This window comes from Dama dama, chromosome 20, assembly GCF_033118175.1.
Source record: "Dama dama isolate Ldn47 chromosome 20, ASM3311817v1, whole genome shotgun sequence".
NCBI lineage: Eukaryota > Metazoa > Chordata > Mammalia > Artiodactyla > Cervidae > Dama > Dama dama.
In genome coordinates, this window is record NC_083700.1 from 22197018 (window position 1) to 22213069 (window position 16052).

A 16052-nucleotide genomic window follows, 5' to 3' on the forward strand; every position below is an offset into this window, starting at 1 on the left:
AGGAAGGCTGAATGCCGAAGAATTGATGCTTTTGAACTGTGGTGTTGGAGAATACTCTTGAGGGTCCCTTGGACTGCAAGGAGATGCAACCAGTCCATCCTAAAGGAGATCAGTCCTGGGTGTTCACTGGAAGGACTGATGAAGCTGAAACTCCAATACTTTGGCCACTTGATGTTAAGAGCTGACTCATTTGAAAAGACCCTGATGCTGGGAAAGATTGAGGGCAGGAGGAGAAGGGGACGACAGAGGATGAGATCGTTGGACGGCATCACCGACTCAATGGACATGAATTTGGGTGAACTCTGGGAGTTGGTGATAGACAGGGAAGCCTGGCATGCTGCAGTTCGTGGGGTCACAAAGAGTTGGACACAACTGAGCGACTGAACTGAACTGAATATTACATGGAAATATTCACTGGGTCTAACTGTCTGGGAACCAAGGTACTCAGGCAAAAATTTCTGCCCCCCAGGTTGCGCATCTGCAAGCAGAGCAGCAGTCTCGTACACATCCACCTGACGGGGGACCCAAGGACACAATGATAGAATTTCTGCCCGAGAAGGATCCTGAGAGTCTGCTGTTCACTGCTGGACTTCAGCAAATTTCCATCCTAGAGGTCTGTGTTTAGGACCCACAGAGAGAGATCTAACCTATCTAGATGGAATAACTGTGGCTCAGTCACTTCAGTTGCATCTGATTCGGCAAGAATAGCAGAGTAGGTTGCCTCGCCCTCCTCCAGGGGACCTTCCCAACCCAGGGATTGAACCCATGTTACCTGGCATTGCAGGTGGCTTCTTCATCGCTGAACCACCAGGGACGCCTCCTAGATGGAACTCGTGGCTTTCAAATTACGCCACTCATTTGGAGTTTTTTTCTGAAACTAAATTTCTCATACCCTCTGTCTTTTGCTTTTCAATATAAAATCAGGACATCTCATTCAGAAGCTGTAAAGCATGTAAGATAGCCTCCAACTTACCAGATTCCCAGGTTAGAAAGCTGATTCTTCTAAGGAGGGCAAATCCTGGTGGCACGAAGGGACCTTTACATGGGTTTGTACCATACACCACTGACTTACATTTTCTGGTACCAGTAAGTGGCATTGATCTCTGTCACACCCTTCCGCAAGGGAGAGACCCATTGAGAGCCAATGTTTAGTCCAGGACTCAGCTCTTCACAGCTTCCTGTATTTTATAATCATTTCTGACCCCTCCCCCCCCCACAATTATTTACCTGAAAATTTTCAAACCAACAGAAAATTGAAAAGTATCATACAACAAACATCTCTATTCTGTTCATCTAAATAGAGCATTTCCTCCTTTTCTCTGTCTGGGCTGACACACACTCCTATCACTTTATTAAATGCAGACAAAAACCTGCTTCACTGCTAAACACTTCAGCATGTATTTCCTGATATTAAGGGCATTGTCCTATACAACCATAATCAATGATCAAATCTAAGTACATTAACATTACTTCAATAACATTACCTCATCTATGCTCGAGGTATAAATTTTCCCATTGTTTAAAAACTGTCATATCTACATGCTTATATGTGTATGGATATAGCTATTAGACACATTTAACATATGCCTCTATATTATACATATTTGAGAGAGGTTAAGAATTGTGTGTGTTGTGGTACTGATATTTCCCCATGTTCCAATTAAAGTTTCTAAATTTTGTCCTTATGACCTGGAACTGTCTCCTGACTTGTATGGTTTTCTTGTTTCTGATGTCTTTGAATTTCTGAAGAGGATAGGCTAATTATCTTCTTTAGTGTTCTACATTCTGATCAAACTAAACCTTTTTTTGCAAAAGATCAGCACATCCCATTTGTGTTTCCTACTGCATCCTGTCAGGATGCTTTGTCAAAGAACAAAGCTACAAAATATTGAAGGAAACATACCATCTGTCAGCCAGGCTAGTAGTCCACACATCATGTCTGTAGTCCTTCAATCCAAACTGCAATGTCTACCATCTACCTTGACAGGAACTGAGTCTAGGTTTGCTTTTAATCCCAGCACCAGCTGCGATTATTACTTGCAGCCATAAAGCAGGATTTACTGCTGACTCGCCTGTGCAGTGTGATCTGGAGAAGGGAAGGAGAACGCACAGTGAACAAACCTAGAGCCAGGCCATTGGGAACACTGGATGTGCCCCATGTCTGACCATGCTCAGAAACTACTCCCAAAGGTGAAATTCTGCTGTCAAGGAGTCTCTAGCTTCCACTAGAAATGGTGCCGTTATAGACATGTTTTCTGGTGAGATATTTTAAATATTAGTGGGGCTTCTAGGGAGAGATGAGAATGAACTTAGTGCATTTAAAATAAAATAAAATTCTTTGCTATAGTTTACATTGGCTTATCTCAATCTCCCATACTCCTTTTTTGTTTTGCATGACGTAACAAAAGAGACAGAACCCAACTCTGCACCAAGGACTGGAGCCAAAGATAGGTAGATAAAAACCTTCAGGCTTCATGAATTGAGTTGTCGAGGAGCAAAAAGGAGGCAGTACCTGCGGGCTTATCAGGAGAGGCTTCTGGAGCCAGGCGGAGCCAGGTCAGAGGAAGTAGTGAGGCCCTGCCCCAGGCTCCTTGGTGTCGCCCAGGCTGGAGGGGGTGAGATGCCAGGGTTGAGCAGCCACTCACCTTTATTCTCCCTTCATCTCAGAAATTTAATGTCTTGCTTTCATCCAAAGAAAAACTGGAACTTGAGTTCCCAAAACTCAGTAAAAAACAAAAACATAAAATACTTGAAACATAACAAAAAAATTGAAATACTAACATCATATATTCTGTACTCCAACATGCAAAGTTAACATTTTCCCGTGTTTGCTTTCTCACTCTGTATACATGACTTGCTCCACCATTTGAGAGCAACTTGCCGATGTCTCAACTCAGGATCACTGGTTGGGCAGCTGTTGCTGCCTTGGAGTCTCGGCATCCCTTGGCGCCTCCCTCAAAACCAACTTCTGCAAGACCTGTCCTCCAAGGCCAGGGAAAGGCCTTGTGCTGGTGGAAAGGACTCCTTGCCCCTTCAGGAACCTGAAATCCATTCTCTTCAGGCTGTAGAGAAGTTTCAGACACTGTTCTATGACCCTCTCCCCTAAGTGCAGGGCAGGTGCACCCTGGGCTTGCAGGAAATGGCTAGGCTGTCTCCCCCCACCCCCGCCCCCCCCACCCTGGGACTCCTCCAGGTCGTCTTGGTGGGCAGTGGGGTCTTGGGTCAGCCTGAGCTCTAGAAGCACCTTCCTTGGGAGAGACCCATGGGGGGAGTGCATCTGCCCCTTGGCTCTTGCCTGGGTCTCTGTGCCCTGCAGAGAGCAGAAAGGGTTCTGACAGGACACAGAAGGGAAGCATCTTTTCCTGTGGTGGGAGGGTGAAGAGAGCTGGTGGGACATGAGTCAAGAAGAGGGGAAAGTTTCTGCAGAAAAATCAGCTGGTATGGGGGTAGCTCCTCTCGGCTGCCGCCCCTTACCTCCGACGCAGGGTAGCTCCTCTCGGCAGTGCTCGTGCCGTCGCAGCCGCCGCGCTCCCAACCAGTCCATCCTAAAGGAAATCAGTCCTGGGTGTTCACTGGAAGGATTGATGTTAAAGCTGAAACTCCAATACTTTGGCCACCTGATCCGAAGAGCTGACTCATTGGAAAAGACCCTGATGCTGGGAAAGATTGAGGGAAAGAGGAAAAGGGGACGACAGAGGAGGAGATGGCTGGATGGCATCACCGACTCGATGGACATGGGTTTGGGTGAACTCCGGGAGCTGGTGATGGACAGGGAGGCCTGGCGTGCTGCTGTTTATGGGGTCACAAAGGGTCGCACACGACTAAACCACTGAACTGACAGACTGACTGATGGGGGTTTCCTTGTGTATGAGTCATTGTTTTCCTCTTGCTGCCTTTAGATTTCTGTCTTTGTCTTTCACTTTTCCGTTTTAATTATGATACGTCTTGGTGTTAGTCTGTTTGGGCTCATCTTATTTGGGACCTCTGTGCTTCCTGTACCTGGATATCTGTTTTCTTCTTCAGATTCGGGAAAATTTCAGTCCTTATTTCTTCAAATACATTTTTTACTCTTCTCTCTCTTCTCCTTCACAGATCCCTGAACTTCCTTGCTGAAATTTAAATCAGGGGAAAATTAAAAAGGAGTTAAGTTAGTGATCTAGATAATTAGTGGTCTCTGTGCCAGGTATAAGGGAAAAAAATTAAGTTGACAATAAGGATAAACCTTGAATACTTTTAAAAACTTGAAAGACTTCTAAAAATTGACATATAATGGCATGGAAAGTATTTATGTTATATTTCTAGAGATGACTTCTTTTATGCATCACACTGGTTTAATAATTTTGGTCTAAAAATTATTTTTACTGTCTTTCAGATTTCTCTAAAAATGTAGAAAATATTGGTTGCTGAGTATTCTAGCTAATACATGCCTTGGATTTATGTTCTCTTCAAAATCCTCATGACACAGAATTGCCTAAGCTCCTTTTTCTGGTTCTACTGATCCAATAAAAGAACTTTCATTTCAATACATATTTAAGTTTATAACATTTAAAATTATGTGTTTCAGTAAGTTGACTATACCATCTAATAGCTATTAAATAGAAATTTACTTTTATAATTCTAGAAATCATTGTTATCCTTATTACACTTATAGTTTGGGGGTGAATGTTTTTAGGTATCATTCAGTATATTAATCCAGCATGCATTTCTCTATTATGATTCAGCTCAAGTTGCATTTTTAAGATCTATCACTATCTTTAAGTGCCTAGACTGACACTAAATTAATTAATGTATAATTTTGCCTGGAGAATTTCTAATTAAGGTGGAAATAACAAAACCTTGTTTTTACATAATGCTCATGCATATTTTTATAGACTATAGAGTGGCCATAGATTAACAGGTTAAAAGGGGGTGTGGGTACAGGTTAAAAGGACGTTGGTGGACACAGCCATCATGTCATTTGAAGAAGTGTAAAACACATGGAATACGTGGGGAGTTTTTAATCTTAGTTGCCTCCCTTCTAGATCTGGATTCGTCCATTTTTCCGTTGTTCCTTATGCTTCTTTTGTCTCAAATACTGCTAGTGCCCCTAGGCCCAGGTGGGCAGAGGAGCCAGGAACCACAGGCCTGGAACTAGCTGTGCTCCCACAGCCCTGACACTTTCTCAGGCCTCCAGAAGGGGGCGCCACAGGCAGAGATTGGGTTTGCTGAGGATGCAGCATCTCTCCTGGAGCAGGGCCTGACACCTAGTAAGTGCTCAGTGATTGAAGGAATTCTAAGGCAAGATCCTAGAAAGCTGAAGAGGAGGAAAAGAATGTGGGTGGATGGGGCAGTTGAGTGTGAGGGACAGAGGCAGATAAAAATATACATGAAGAGGGTAGAAAGAATGTTCAAGCACTGGTTATAAAAGCCTAGGAGCTCGTGTATGCTTGTGAAATTCAGCAGAAGAACCAAGAGAGGGAGGGCCAACAACTCTTGGTATCCACGTCTGCACAAGAAGCATTGGCAGGTGCAGGGTTCTGTTGCTTCCAACGTTGGGTAGGAAGGTGACCAGTCCATAGATGGTGAGCATTCTAGAAGGCAAAAGTGCAATTCACAAAAGGAAGGGAAGATGGATAAATGTCTGGCACCAGTGATTATTCCCCTCGAACTGATCGGCTATTTGGTAGAAAGGAACCCAGGGTCATTCTGGTCAGTCTTTCCGAACCCAATTAAGCAGGTCACCATCAAAACCAATAACAACTATTGAAAGACTTTCTAAACATTTTGGAAGTTATTAGCTGGACATATGCAATACAGAATCTCTGAGTAATGTCTACATTGTCCTTCTGTCTGTCATACCTCCTGCTTAGTTGAGTCAGGAGGCCAACACCCCTTATAAGAGGGTCAGATAGATGTAGAGAAAGCTTGTTGTACTAGAAAAAATATGAAGAAAAAGGATTTTTCATAGAGTTGGACAAATACACTGGTCTATAAAAATGGTACATCTCCTTCAGAAGTCAAACTGGGAACACATGAAGAGATGCCTTCAGCTTCTGGTAAAGGTGGAGTGACAGAAATAAGACTGGCCTTTCTGCCCAAAAACTCACCCTAGCCTTCTCCCCTGTCCCCCCCAAAAAAGAAAAAGATAAAAGGCATAAAATATCAGTTTTCAAGACACTGGAAATCAGGCAGTGAGAGATGAGAAACAAACAAGGTGAGCCCTACCTTGGGCCCAGCTTACTGCTTTCAGAGTTTCCAGGCTGAGCACAAGGAGGGGATCTGAGGCCAACTGCTTGGATTGTGGAGATGCTGCTGAGTGTCCATGGAGAGCAAGGCAGCTAGAGTTCATAGGACACATTTAGTGATGAGAGAGATGAACCCAGGCATTTGGAAAGCATTTCTTTCAGGTAGTCAGCTGAGTTCTGATATGAGCATGTTTGTGGAGAAATGCCCGAGATGAAAAAAAGAAACCTTGGAAAAGATCATGGGACAGTGCCGGGTGTTCACCTGGTACAGGCAATTGTACTCGCTCCCCAAGCCAGACGAGACTACTCACAAGGGTCAGTGAGAAGGACACGCAAAGAAGACTGCCTTACTACTTGGATTAATCAGCCTTAGAGTGACTTACCTTAAAAAAATCATAAAACCCAGATTCAAAGAAATCAAACTGTTTACACGTCACTTAATTCTATGTCAGAACAAAATTCAAGAAGATTTATAGGAATACCAAAATAATCGGTATGTCGGAAGGTAAAGTTTGGCAATATCTGGCATCCAATCAAAGAATGTCAGGCATGCAAAGAGGCAGGAAAACGTGTCATAAGGAGAAGAATAGTTAGTGAACCAAAACTGAACCAGAACTGATGCAATGTTAAAATCAACAGAGAGGACTTTACAACAGTTATCATGACTGCATTACAAATGTCCAAAGAATTGTAGAAATGTGGAATGTATAAAAATGGCCAAAATAAAACTTTAGAGATGAACAAAATATGAGATAACTTCTCATATAATAAAGTCACCAAATGGAATTAAAAAGACATGACTAACTGAAAACATCTGAAATGAAAATCACAGTTTAATATTTAATGCATAGTATCATTGAATATTAGGACAATTTTAAGAGGCCTAACATGGGAGTGTTTGAAGCTCCTGAACAGAGATGAATGATTTTTGAAGAAAAAATTTTTGAAGAAAAAAGAAAATATTCTAATTTTAGTGAGAATTATAAAGCCACTGATCCAAGGAGTCAAGTACAATTGCCTATACCATGTGAATACCAGGCACTGTCCCATGATCTTTTCCAAGGTTCCTTTTTTTCGTCTTGGGCATTTCTCCACAAACATGCTCATATCAGAACTCTGCTGACTACCTGGAAGAAACCCTTTCCAAAGGTCTGGGTTCTCTCTGTTCATATCTCTCATCACTAAAGCACAAGGAATATGAAAAAACCCCACAACTAGCACATTACTATTAAACTGTTTAAATCCATAGAAAAAGAAAAAAATCTCTAAAGCAGCCAAAGCAAGAAGGTGTGCTAGATATGGAAAACAAAAATAAAGTCAGTAGAACAACATCTTTAAAAGACTGAGAGAAAAAAGAAAGTCAACATGGAATTCTATTAATCTTCCCTCATGAAATATCTTTCAAAAATAAAAGGTATGATGAATAATGTCACTTACAGACATACAAATGCTGAAAGACTTCATCACCAGAAGATCCACAACATAAGAAATGTTAAAGGAGTCCTTCAGGAAAAAGGAGACCACACCAGATAGAATTCTGGATGTATATAAAGGAATCAAAGACAAAATATGGTATCTGCATGGAAAATATGTAAGATTATTTCTTATCAAGAAAATCTCTTTAAAAATATGGGATAGTTTAAAGAAAAGTAATAACCTTGGATTTGGGGTTTATAATACATGTGGAGTAAAATGCATGACAATGATAGCATAAAGGCAGGTAATGGAGAAATGTGAAGAGGTGTGATCACTTGAGGGCAAACTGTGGTAAGTTACAGATGTCTGCTCTAAAGCCTAAAGCAGTCACTGAAACAACAGAAGAGTTATAGCTAATAAGCCAAGGAAGGTTAGAGAATGGAACCATAGGTAAAACCATGTAAACTCTCTTATAGAAGAATTGTCCTTCTGGCACTCTACCCATATGCCTGTGTACAAGAATTATGACTGCAGTACTGTTTGTAATAATAAAAGCATAGAAGCAAATTAATTTCAAAGACTTGCTCCTGCTAAATTACTTCAGCCGTGCTCGACTCTTTTCACACCTATGGACTGTAGTCCTCTAAGCTCCTCGGTCAATGGGATTCTGCAGGCAAGAGTACCGGAATGAGGTGCCATTCCCCAAGCCGGGGATCGAACCCGCGTCTCTTAATGTCTCTTGCGGTAGGCAGGCGGGTTCTTTACCACAAGCACCATCTGGGAAGCCCTCAAAAAAACCATACCTTCCCTGACTGGGAATCAAACCTGGGCCACAGCGGTAAAAGTGACAAATCCTAGCCCCCAGACCACCAGGGGACCCTACTGTAAACGGGGGTCAATAAATACTAGTACAAACAATAGATGAAACCTCACTGTTAAAAGGAACTCAGAGGGTAACGATGAGATGTTGACTCTCCTCTCTTTTCGCGAAATCCTGGATTCCAAATGACCTGTTTTCTTCAGGGGCTCTTTTGTCAAAATAAGATCAGCAGTGAACTTGACTTAGGTTCTCCTGTTGTGGACAAGACATCGGCGACAAGAAGGCAAGGCCTTCTTCCATGTTTACGTAGAAAGGATTAATTAATAACCAGAAATAAGAGCGAACCCTTAAACCATATCCAAAAACACCATAGAGGTAGCCGTCCCTGGGTGGGCTCGAAGCACCAACCTTTCGGTTAACAGCCGAACGCGCTAACCGATTGCGCCACAGAGACCCGACGGGTGGTAGTTTGCTAAAGAGTATCTGGTCCTTCCATTCCGGGAGCAGCCACTCCCTTTCGCAGGACAGCGGTTCCGGTTCCTAGCCTCAGACAACCGGAGAGGTGGAGTCGATGCAGCGTGTTCGTTCCCGCGGGGAAGCCTGGCGTCAGGCCAACTCGAAAGTAGAAGGGCAGCCGAGCTTCGCCGCCGCGCCTTGCTCCCCACCCGCAGCAGATGCAGCGCCCCGGAGACGCCCCGAGCCTGAGCCGAGGGGGTGCGGACGGAAGCTGACCCCCGCCCCCACCCCCTCGGTGGGCTCTGTGAAGGCTCCGCGTTTGCTCCGCGTTCGCTCGACCATAGGAGAAGGCAATGGCACCCCACTCCAGTACTCTTGCCTGGCAAATCCCATGGACGCGGGAGCCTGGTAGGCTGCAGTCCATGGGGTCGCTAAGAGTCAGACACGACTGAGCGACTTCACTTTCAGTTTTCAGTTTCATGCACTGGGGAAGGAAATGGCAACCCACTCCATTGTTCTTACCTGGAGACCCCCAGGGATGGGGGAGCCTGGTGGGCTGCCGTCTGTGGGGTCGCCCAGAGTCGGACACGACTGAAGTGACTTAGCAGCAGCATACAAGTTTAAAAAGAGGTTTCTCTTAAAATTCTGTGTTGCCATAATGACACCTGGTTCCACCTGAACTTAACTTTTCTCAAACCTTGAACTAACCAATGCATTTTTCTTATGGAAATGTTTGTCTTAAGCTATGTTAATGTACTATGTATTTACCCTAGACTCAGAACCGACTTGACAAACCAGTATGTCATACATTGTTCTCCTAATCTGTGTTAATGAAACTATATATTTGTATGGAAATCTGCCTTTTTTCAAGATTCATGCCAGTCGTTTTATGGCTCAGGATGACTCACCTGGTGCCATTCTCTGAGATTTGAGACATTTCCTTTCTTTACTTAGCAGACTGCTAGTAGCTACATACCATCCATCGAAACACTAGCAGGGGGGTACTCTTTCTGCCCATTTCTGATGTCTATGTCAGAAGCTTTCTCTATCTCTTTTATACTTTAATAAAACTTTATTACACAAAAGCTCTGAGTGATCAAGCCTCGTCTCTGGGCCTGGATTGAGTTCTCCTCCTCCGGAGGCCAAGAATTCCGGCATCTTTCATGGTTCAGCAACAACCTTTCAATTACACTCGGTACAAATCCAAGTTACAGCAAGTAGGCCCCTTAAGAAGTGGTCAGAGAGCAGAGTTTACTCCTGGCCACACAGCGCAATGCCAGAAGAGGAGTAAGTCCCATAGCGCACAAACCTGCCAGTGACTGGTCAAAGCGAAACCAAGGATGATTGCTTGTCTCACTACTGAGCAAGAAATGTCCCTAAGGGTGAAATACTGTCTCTCAGGGGACCTTGTCTGAGCTTAGCCACTTTGCTGTTAAAGATAATTCAAATACCAGTGAGGGTTTTTACACTAAATGAGAACAAGTTTGTATAAAATGCAAAGTAGTTGTCATGGTCTACACCAACTTGTCTTCATTCTCCAGCCACTAATTTTGAACTATATAGTTCATGTAGAGTTAAAAGCACAAATCTTTAAAACACAGTTTGTGGAATTTTAGCAAACATAATTGTTAGGGGAAGCACACTGTTTGAAACCTTCCACCCTGGCCAGGCACCATAGTAACTATTTGCATAAGTTGTTTTAGGACTGGAGGTCCTGGTAAGGAACATGGTACTAATAAACCTCCCCCAACCGGAAGAGTTGGGAAAGGTCAAAAGGAGACACCACAGGTCCGAACACCTCCCAGAATCCTTCTCTCTAGCATCCATCTTGGCTGAAGAAGGCGTGCACCACCAGGAAGGACTCTGAATCCTTATGATTGGCTAAAGACAACCCGGAAAAAATCCCATCACCATAAAACCAAGACTGCGAGCCACGTGGCAGAGCAGCTGTCCTGCGTTCCCTTACCCTACTGCTCTCCGCTCGGTTGCAAAATACAGTTCCAATCCGGGCAGGAAGAGAGTGACTTCTTTGAGTGCAGACGCTGAAAGAAAGTTTTCCCTGACCAGGAATCGAACTGAATCCTAGCCACTAGACTACCAAGGAGTTGTAGACAAAAGGTTATTTCGCTTCTTCAGGAGAAAGATGAGTGTAAGATGAATCGTCAGAAAGCAGAAAAGGAGACACCTCAGCGTCCTACAGCTGAATGCCTACACACCGTGCCTGTCTCGCCTTTGCCAATGCGAAGGCAAATCTCCGCGGTTGGGGTGGGGGGGAGAACAACCTGTTTCCGCCCGGTTTCGAACCGGGGACCTTTCGCGTGTGAGGCGAACGTGATAACCACTACACTACGGAAACGGGACAATCTCCACTACTTAACACTGTATCCATGAAATCCCGAATGCTGCCACCAGCATCCAGACCACCAAATTTTAACACTCAAATAGGAACCTTGAAGCCCCAAGCTCGCTCAGACGCGGAGACAGCGGTTCCCGAGGGCCCTGCTTTAGAGTTCCTCATCTCCCCTCAAGTGAGGACACTGGGGCCCCCACAGGCTGCATTCGGGGTCCCGCACCCAACGCAGAGTCCTCAGACCCTTAGCTCCGCCCCCGAGCTCAGGGGTCGCCCCAGCCGACTCCCCAGCTCCCGGAAGCCGCAGCAGGCGGGGACAGTGGGTGCGTCCGAGGCCAGGAGACCCCGCAGCCCAGCGGTGTGGACGCCGCCCCTCCCGGGCTGCGGGCCCGCGCCTCGGTGGCCCTGTTCATGGCGCAGGCGGTCAGCACTCTGGGGTCTCAGGAATGATAGCCGCTTCCAACCCCCTGTGACCCGCCCTCCCCGCTGCTCCTTTGTACCTGACTCCTGGGCTCTTTCTCTGTCTGCCAGCTCGCCGCTGCACTTCCCGGTGTTCTCCTGGCAAAAGGGAGTCTCTTTGGTGTTCTCTAAAATCTCATCCCACCGTCCCTGGGTGGGCTCGAACCACCAATCTTTACGGTCAACAGCCGAACGCCCTAACCGATTGCGCTACGGAAACAGCAATACCGGCCTTTTCTGGAGTCTTTGGAGTTGACACTTCTTCCTAAGATAAGACCCCCGCCCCCAGGGAAACGGTGCCATTTCCGTGGCCTCTACCGACCACAGATGCCAGAGCCCCCAGAGATACCAGGAGCCAGGGCTCCAATCTTTCGGGCCTGAACGGAAATTGGAAATTGATCCAAGGACAGCTGAACACCTGTTGGGCCCCATAATTGCTCTTCCCGCTTCCTCGCCTACACCCAATGAATGAGAGTTTGCCCACCCTGGCCCAGGCCTCCGGGGCCGCGGTTGTGCTTCGGTTTCCTGTGTCCACCAGGCGGTTTCCACCAGAGTGGGCTTCCCTGGGGCTCAGACGTTAAGAATCCGCCTGCAGTGCAGGACAGCTGGTTTCAATCCCTGGTTTGGGACTATCCCCCGGAGGAGGGCATGCAACCCACTCCAGTATTCTTGCCTGGAGAATCCCCATGGACGAGGAGCCTGGCGGGCTAAGTCCATGGCAAAGAGTCGGACAGGATTTAGCGACTAAGCACAGAGGTCACGCACGGGGTTGGTCGCTCTGTGTCCACACGCTGTCGGGCACTCATTGGGATGCTCTAGGAATGGATGAATACATTGTCGTCTTTAGCCCTTGTCCCATGAAGACCGTTGAGAATGGAAATACAGAAAAGGTTTCGAAGTCAACGGTTCTTTTTTAAAAGCCTTTATCCCAGTTTTTGGATTCCGCAGCATCCAGTCAGTGGGCAACGGAAAGGCCCCCAAAGCAGCGCCAGCTGGGTGGAGCTCCCGCATCCCAGCCTGGGTAGGTTGAGTTCTGTGAGGTCCTCCTGGGAGCGGGAAAGGGTGAAAACCAAGCTGGTACGCGGGTTTGGGAGGAGGGCATAGAGGCCTCCCTGGAGGCTTGGGCAGGAATCCTTAGAGCTGAACATTGCTTCAGCCAGGTAGTAGAGTGGGGAAGGAGGGAAAGGGCTGGTGTAGGCATGAATTAAGGAGGCCTAAGGAGAGGGGAGGAAGGAGAGAATAAAATAATTTGTGCTTCTACTCTTCCCCCCTCCCTCTCTTGCCTTCTCTCCTCTTCTTGGTCTTTTCCCCATCCCTACAACTGAGAAATCTTGATACACCCACTTTTGAGAAGAGAGACCCATCTATCTGTGCACAAATGCTGGGTTATAAAAATAGTTCTGTCCTTATGTGGCCTTAGACGCACAAAGAAAATTTCTTGGGCCTCCCTTCTTTCTGCTTTAAAATGGGAGTTATGAAAGCATTTGTTGTCAGATGTGCCTGGGTTTAGAAACTACTGGATGAATAATGTTATCAGCTGTGAAATCATAAATATTGTTGTCACTATTCTCAGAATTTTTTGACAAACATTACCCTTATTTATTTCACCTTGAATTAACTTGATACTTCCAGAAATTTCTGTAAATGGAATCAAGACAAAGGCTCCGTGATTGCTCTTGAAGTTTGCTCCGATGTAGCTGGACCACCCTTCATCACCAGTTCTCTGCTTGCAGATCAGGACCAATGTGCAGGCTGGAGGAAATGGGAAGAACACACATCTCCACCCATCCCAGTTCTAACCTCACCTGATTCTGTCCTTGCCCCTTGTGAGAGCCTGGTTCTCCAGGTTTCCTGGCCATTCTGTGATCTCTCAACATACCTCCTATGGATTTCTTTTCTTCCTATATGAGTCAGAGTCCATTTCAGGTCCTTGAACTCGTAAACCTTGACTTTGTGTTGTTTGTTACCACTCAGCAGCTTGATTTTCCAAAAAGTTTCATCTTCTCACCCTGGAGCTGTAAACTTCCTCCTCATAACAAGAGCCTCCCCTCTGCCTCCTTCCTCCTTGAGTCAACCTCTCTCCTGTCTCTGGAAACAAATATGTCTCGAGACAACACTAGCCATCTTTTGGACTCTTTTGACCAGCCAAAAATTGGTGTTATTTTTTCTGTTCTGTGTATTGGTTTAGGGAAGAAACAGTTTTAGGATACAATGAAGAAGTAAAGATTGTTATTCAGAGCCCTGAGAGGGTTTATACTTATTATACATGCAAATATTTAATGTGGTGGTATTTTGTGTACATAAATACTGTCTGTACTTAAGACAACTTGGATGTGCATCCTCTATGATTCAGTACTTGATATTTGTACACCTTTTTTAAAACTGCAATTTCTGGATTTGATATGTTAAGAAATGGAAGAGAAACTGACTTGATCGACCTGACCCAAGTGTCTGTGACTGCCTAAGTATCAGAGTCCTGCCTCATGTCCTCCACGACATGTGGTTGATTTTGAGTCACCCCAGGTGAGTTTGGGTCTTCCCTAGTGGCTCAGCAGGTAAAGAATCTGCCTACAATGCAAGAGACCCAGGTTAAATCCCTGGGTTGGGAAGATCCCCTGGAAAAGGGATAGGCCACCCATTCCAGGATTCTTGCCTGGAGAATCTCTTGGACAGAGGAACCTGGTCACAAAGTTCAACAAGACTGAGCGAGGTTCACTTCACTTTTAGGTGAGTATAGCTGGTTTGTCTGAGTGATGTAAATGGTTATTTTTACTTATATTGTAAATCTAACAAATACACACTTGTTGTGAGAAAACCTTACCCCTCCCCGAATCAGAAATGTGTGAAGAAAAGGAGAGTTCTCCTGCCTCCCTTCTCATTCCACTGCTGACACACTTCACATGTTACAGATAAGAGGTGGCCTTGTACTATGAGAAACCTAAGGGACCCAAGAAATCCCGCCTCCTGCCCTGACAATCATCTGCCCTCTTAGAGCAATGAGAAAAGGGTGAAGACAAGGAAAAGGAAAATAACACTATTATTTGCAGAAATTTTACCTCAAGATGGGACACTCTGCTTAACCAAGGCAGAATATGTGGTTGATGATGGCGAGCTAGAGGGCTTTTCCATGGCACAAAATCCAAAGTGGATTTTACCTCATTTTCTGAGGTGAGAGTGAACTACGCCTATCAAAGGAGAGGAGCAGGAAGAAAGCAAAAGGGATGAGCACCTACGCAGGTCAACTATGTTCAAGTCTTGTCGGGTCCGTAGGAGAACTGCCTTGGGAGTACCAATGGGACATATGGAGGCTGAAGAAGCAGATACCCTTTCCTGGCAGTGGAGAGAAGGTAGCTGCCGAAGAGGTTCCATGATGTAATGGTGAGGACTCTGAATCCAGTGATCCGAGTTCAAATCTCGTGGGACCTTCCTGTTTAATTAGGAAGGTTGTCCCTGTGAGTAAATGGTGGTGTGGAGAGGCTGCGATGTCAGCAGCCGGGAATCCCGACAGCTTTCAGGTCGAGGGTTCCAGACCTGAATGAGAAGAACTATGTTTTATTCAAGTTCTCTATTATTCCGAAATTTTATTGACCCTGTCCCAGTTTATTATGATTTCATTCAGAGTTTCCCTTAAGTCTCCGTTGGACACACAAAGCCGCTGTTCGGTCAAGATTCGAAACTTGACTCCTGGAAATCGCGTCCTTTGGTCCCAAGCTCAGCCCGAAAGAGGATTCCGGCGTCTGAGGAGACCCCAGGTCCCTGACCCACGGCCGCCCGGCCAGGCTGCTGAGAACCGAAGGGGAGACGGCCGCTCGGAGTCTGCACCCCCGGCCGGGCCCCCTTCGTCCTGCCGAGACTCTGCTCCACCGAGAAGACACCCCACGACGTGAGCGGATGGAAACACTTGTGTCCTCTACTGCTCGGGAGAAAAACATGGATGAGGCCCGTGATGGACCTGAATAGCTAATTAAAGTTTTCCCTTCGCGGTGCTAAGAAGTAAGAAGCAAATTTGGAACTTTCAGCGGTTACAAGGAAAGATGTGATGCCGTCGGAAAGATCCGAGGAAGGGCAAAGATCAGGAGAGAACAGAGGATGAGCCAGAAGGGAGAAAAGGACTGGAAGGGAGAGGAGCGGGGGCGACCACAGCGCCTCACTGTGGAGCAGCTCCCACCCTTTACTGAAGTGTCCAGGGACCCTATTCACCCCAAATCGCGAAGCTGCTGGCCTGGCATTTGTTCCGACAAAGTTCCCTTTGCGGGTTCCGTGTGGAGTGGTGAGGTGGGCTGTGTAGGTCTGCAGGTGGCGGCTGCCTTGGAGATGACTGGCGGGC

General features: G+C 45.9%; 2 non-coding genes across 2 annotated transcripts; both read right to left on the reverse strand.

Annotated features, from left to right (window-relative positions):
- Positions 1-8840: 8840 nt before the first annotated feature.
- Positions 8841-8914, reverse strand: TRNAN-GUU (transfer RNA asparagine (anticodon GUU)). The gene has a single exon. It is a non-coding gene; the product is annotated as a tRNA-Asn (tRNA).
- A 2285-nt stretch (positions 8915-11199) lies between these two features.
- TRNAV-CAC (transfer RNA valine (anticodon CAC)) lies at positions 11200-11272 on the reverse strand. Its single transcript has one exon. It is a non-coding gene; the product is annotated as a tRNA-Val (tRNA).
- Positions 11273-16052: the final 4780 nt, after the last annotated feature.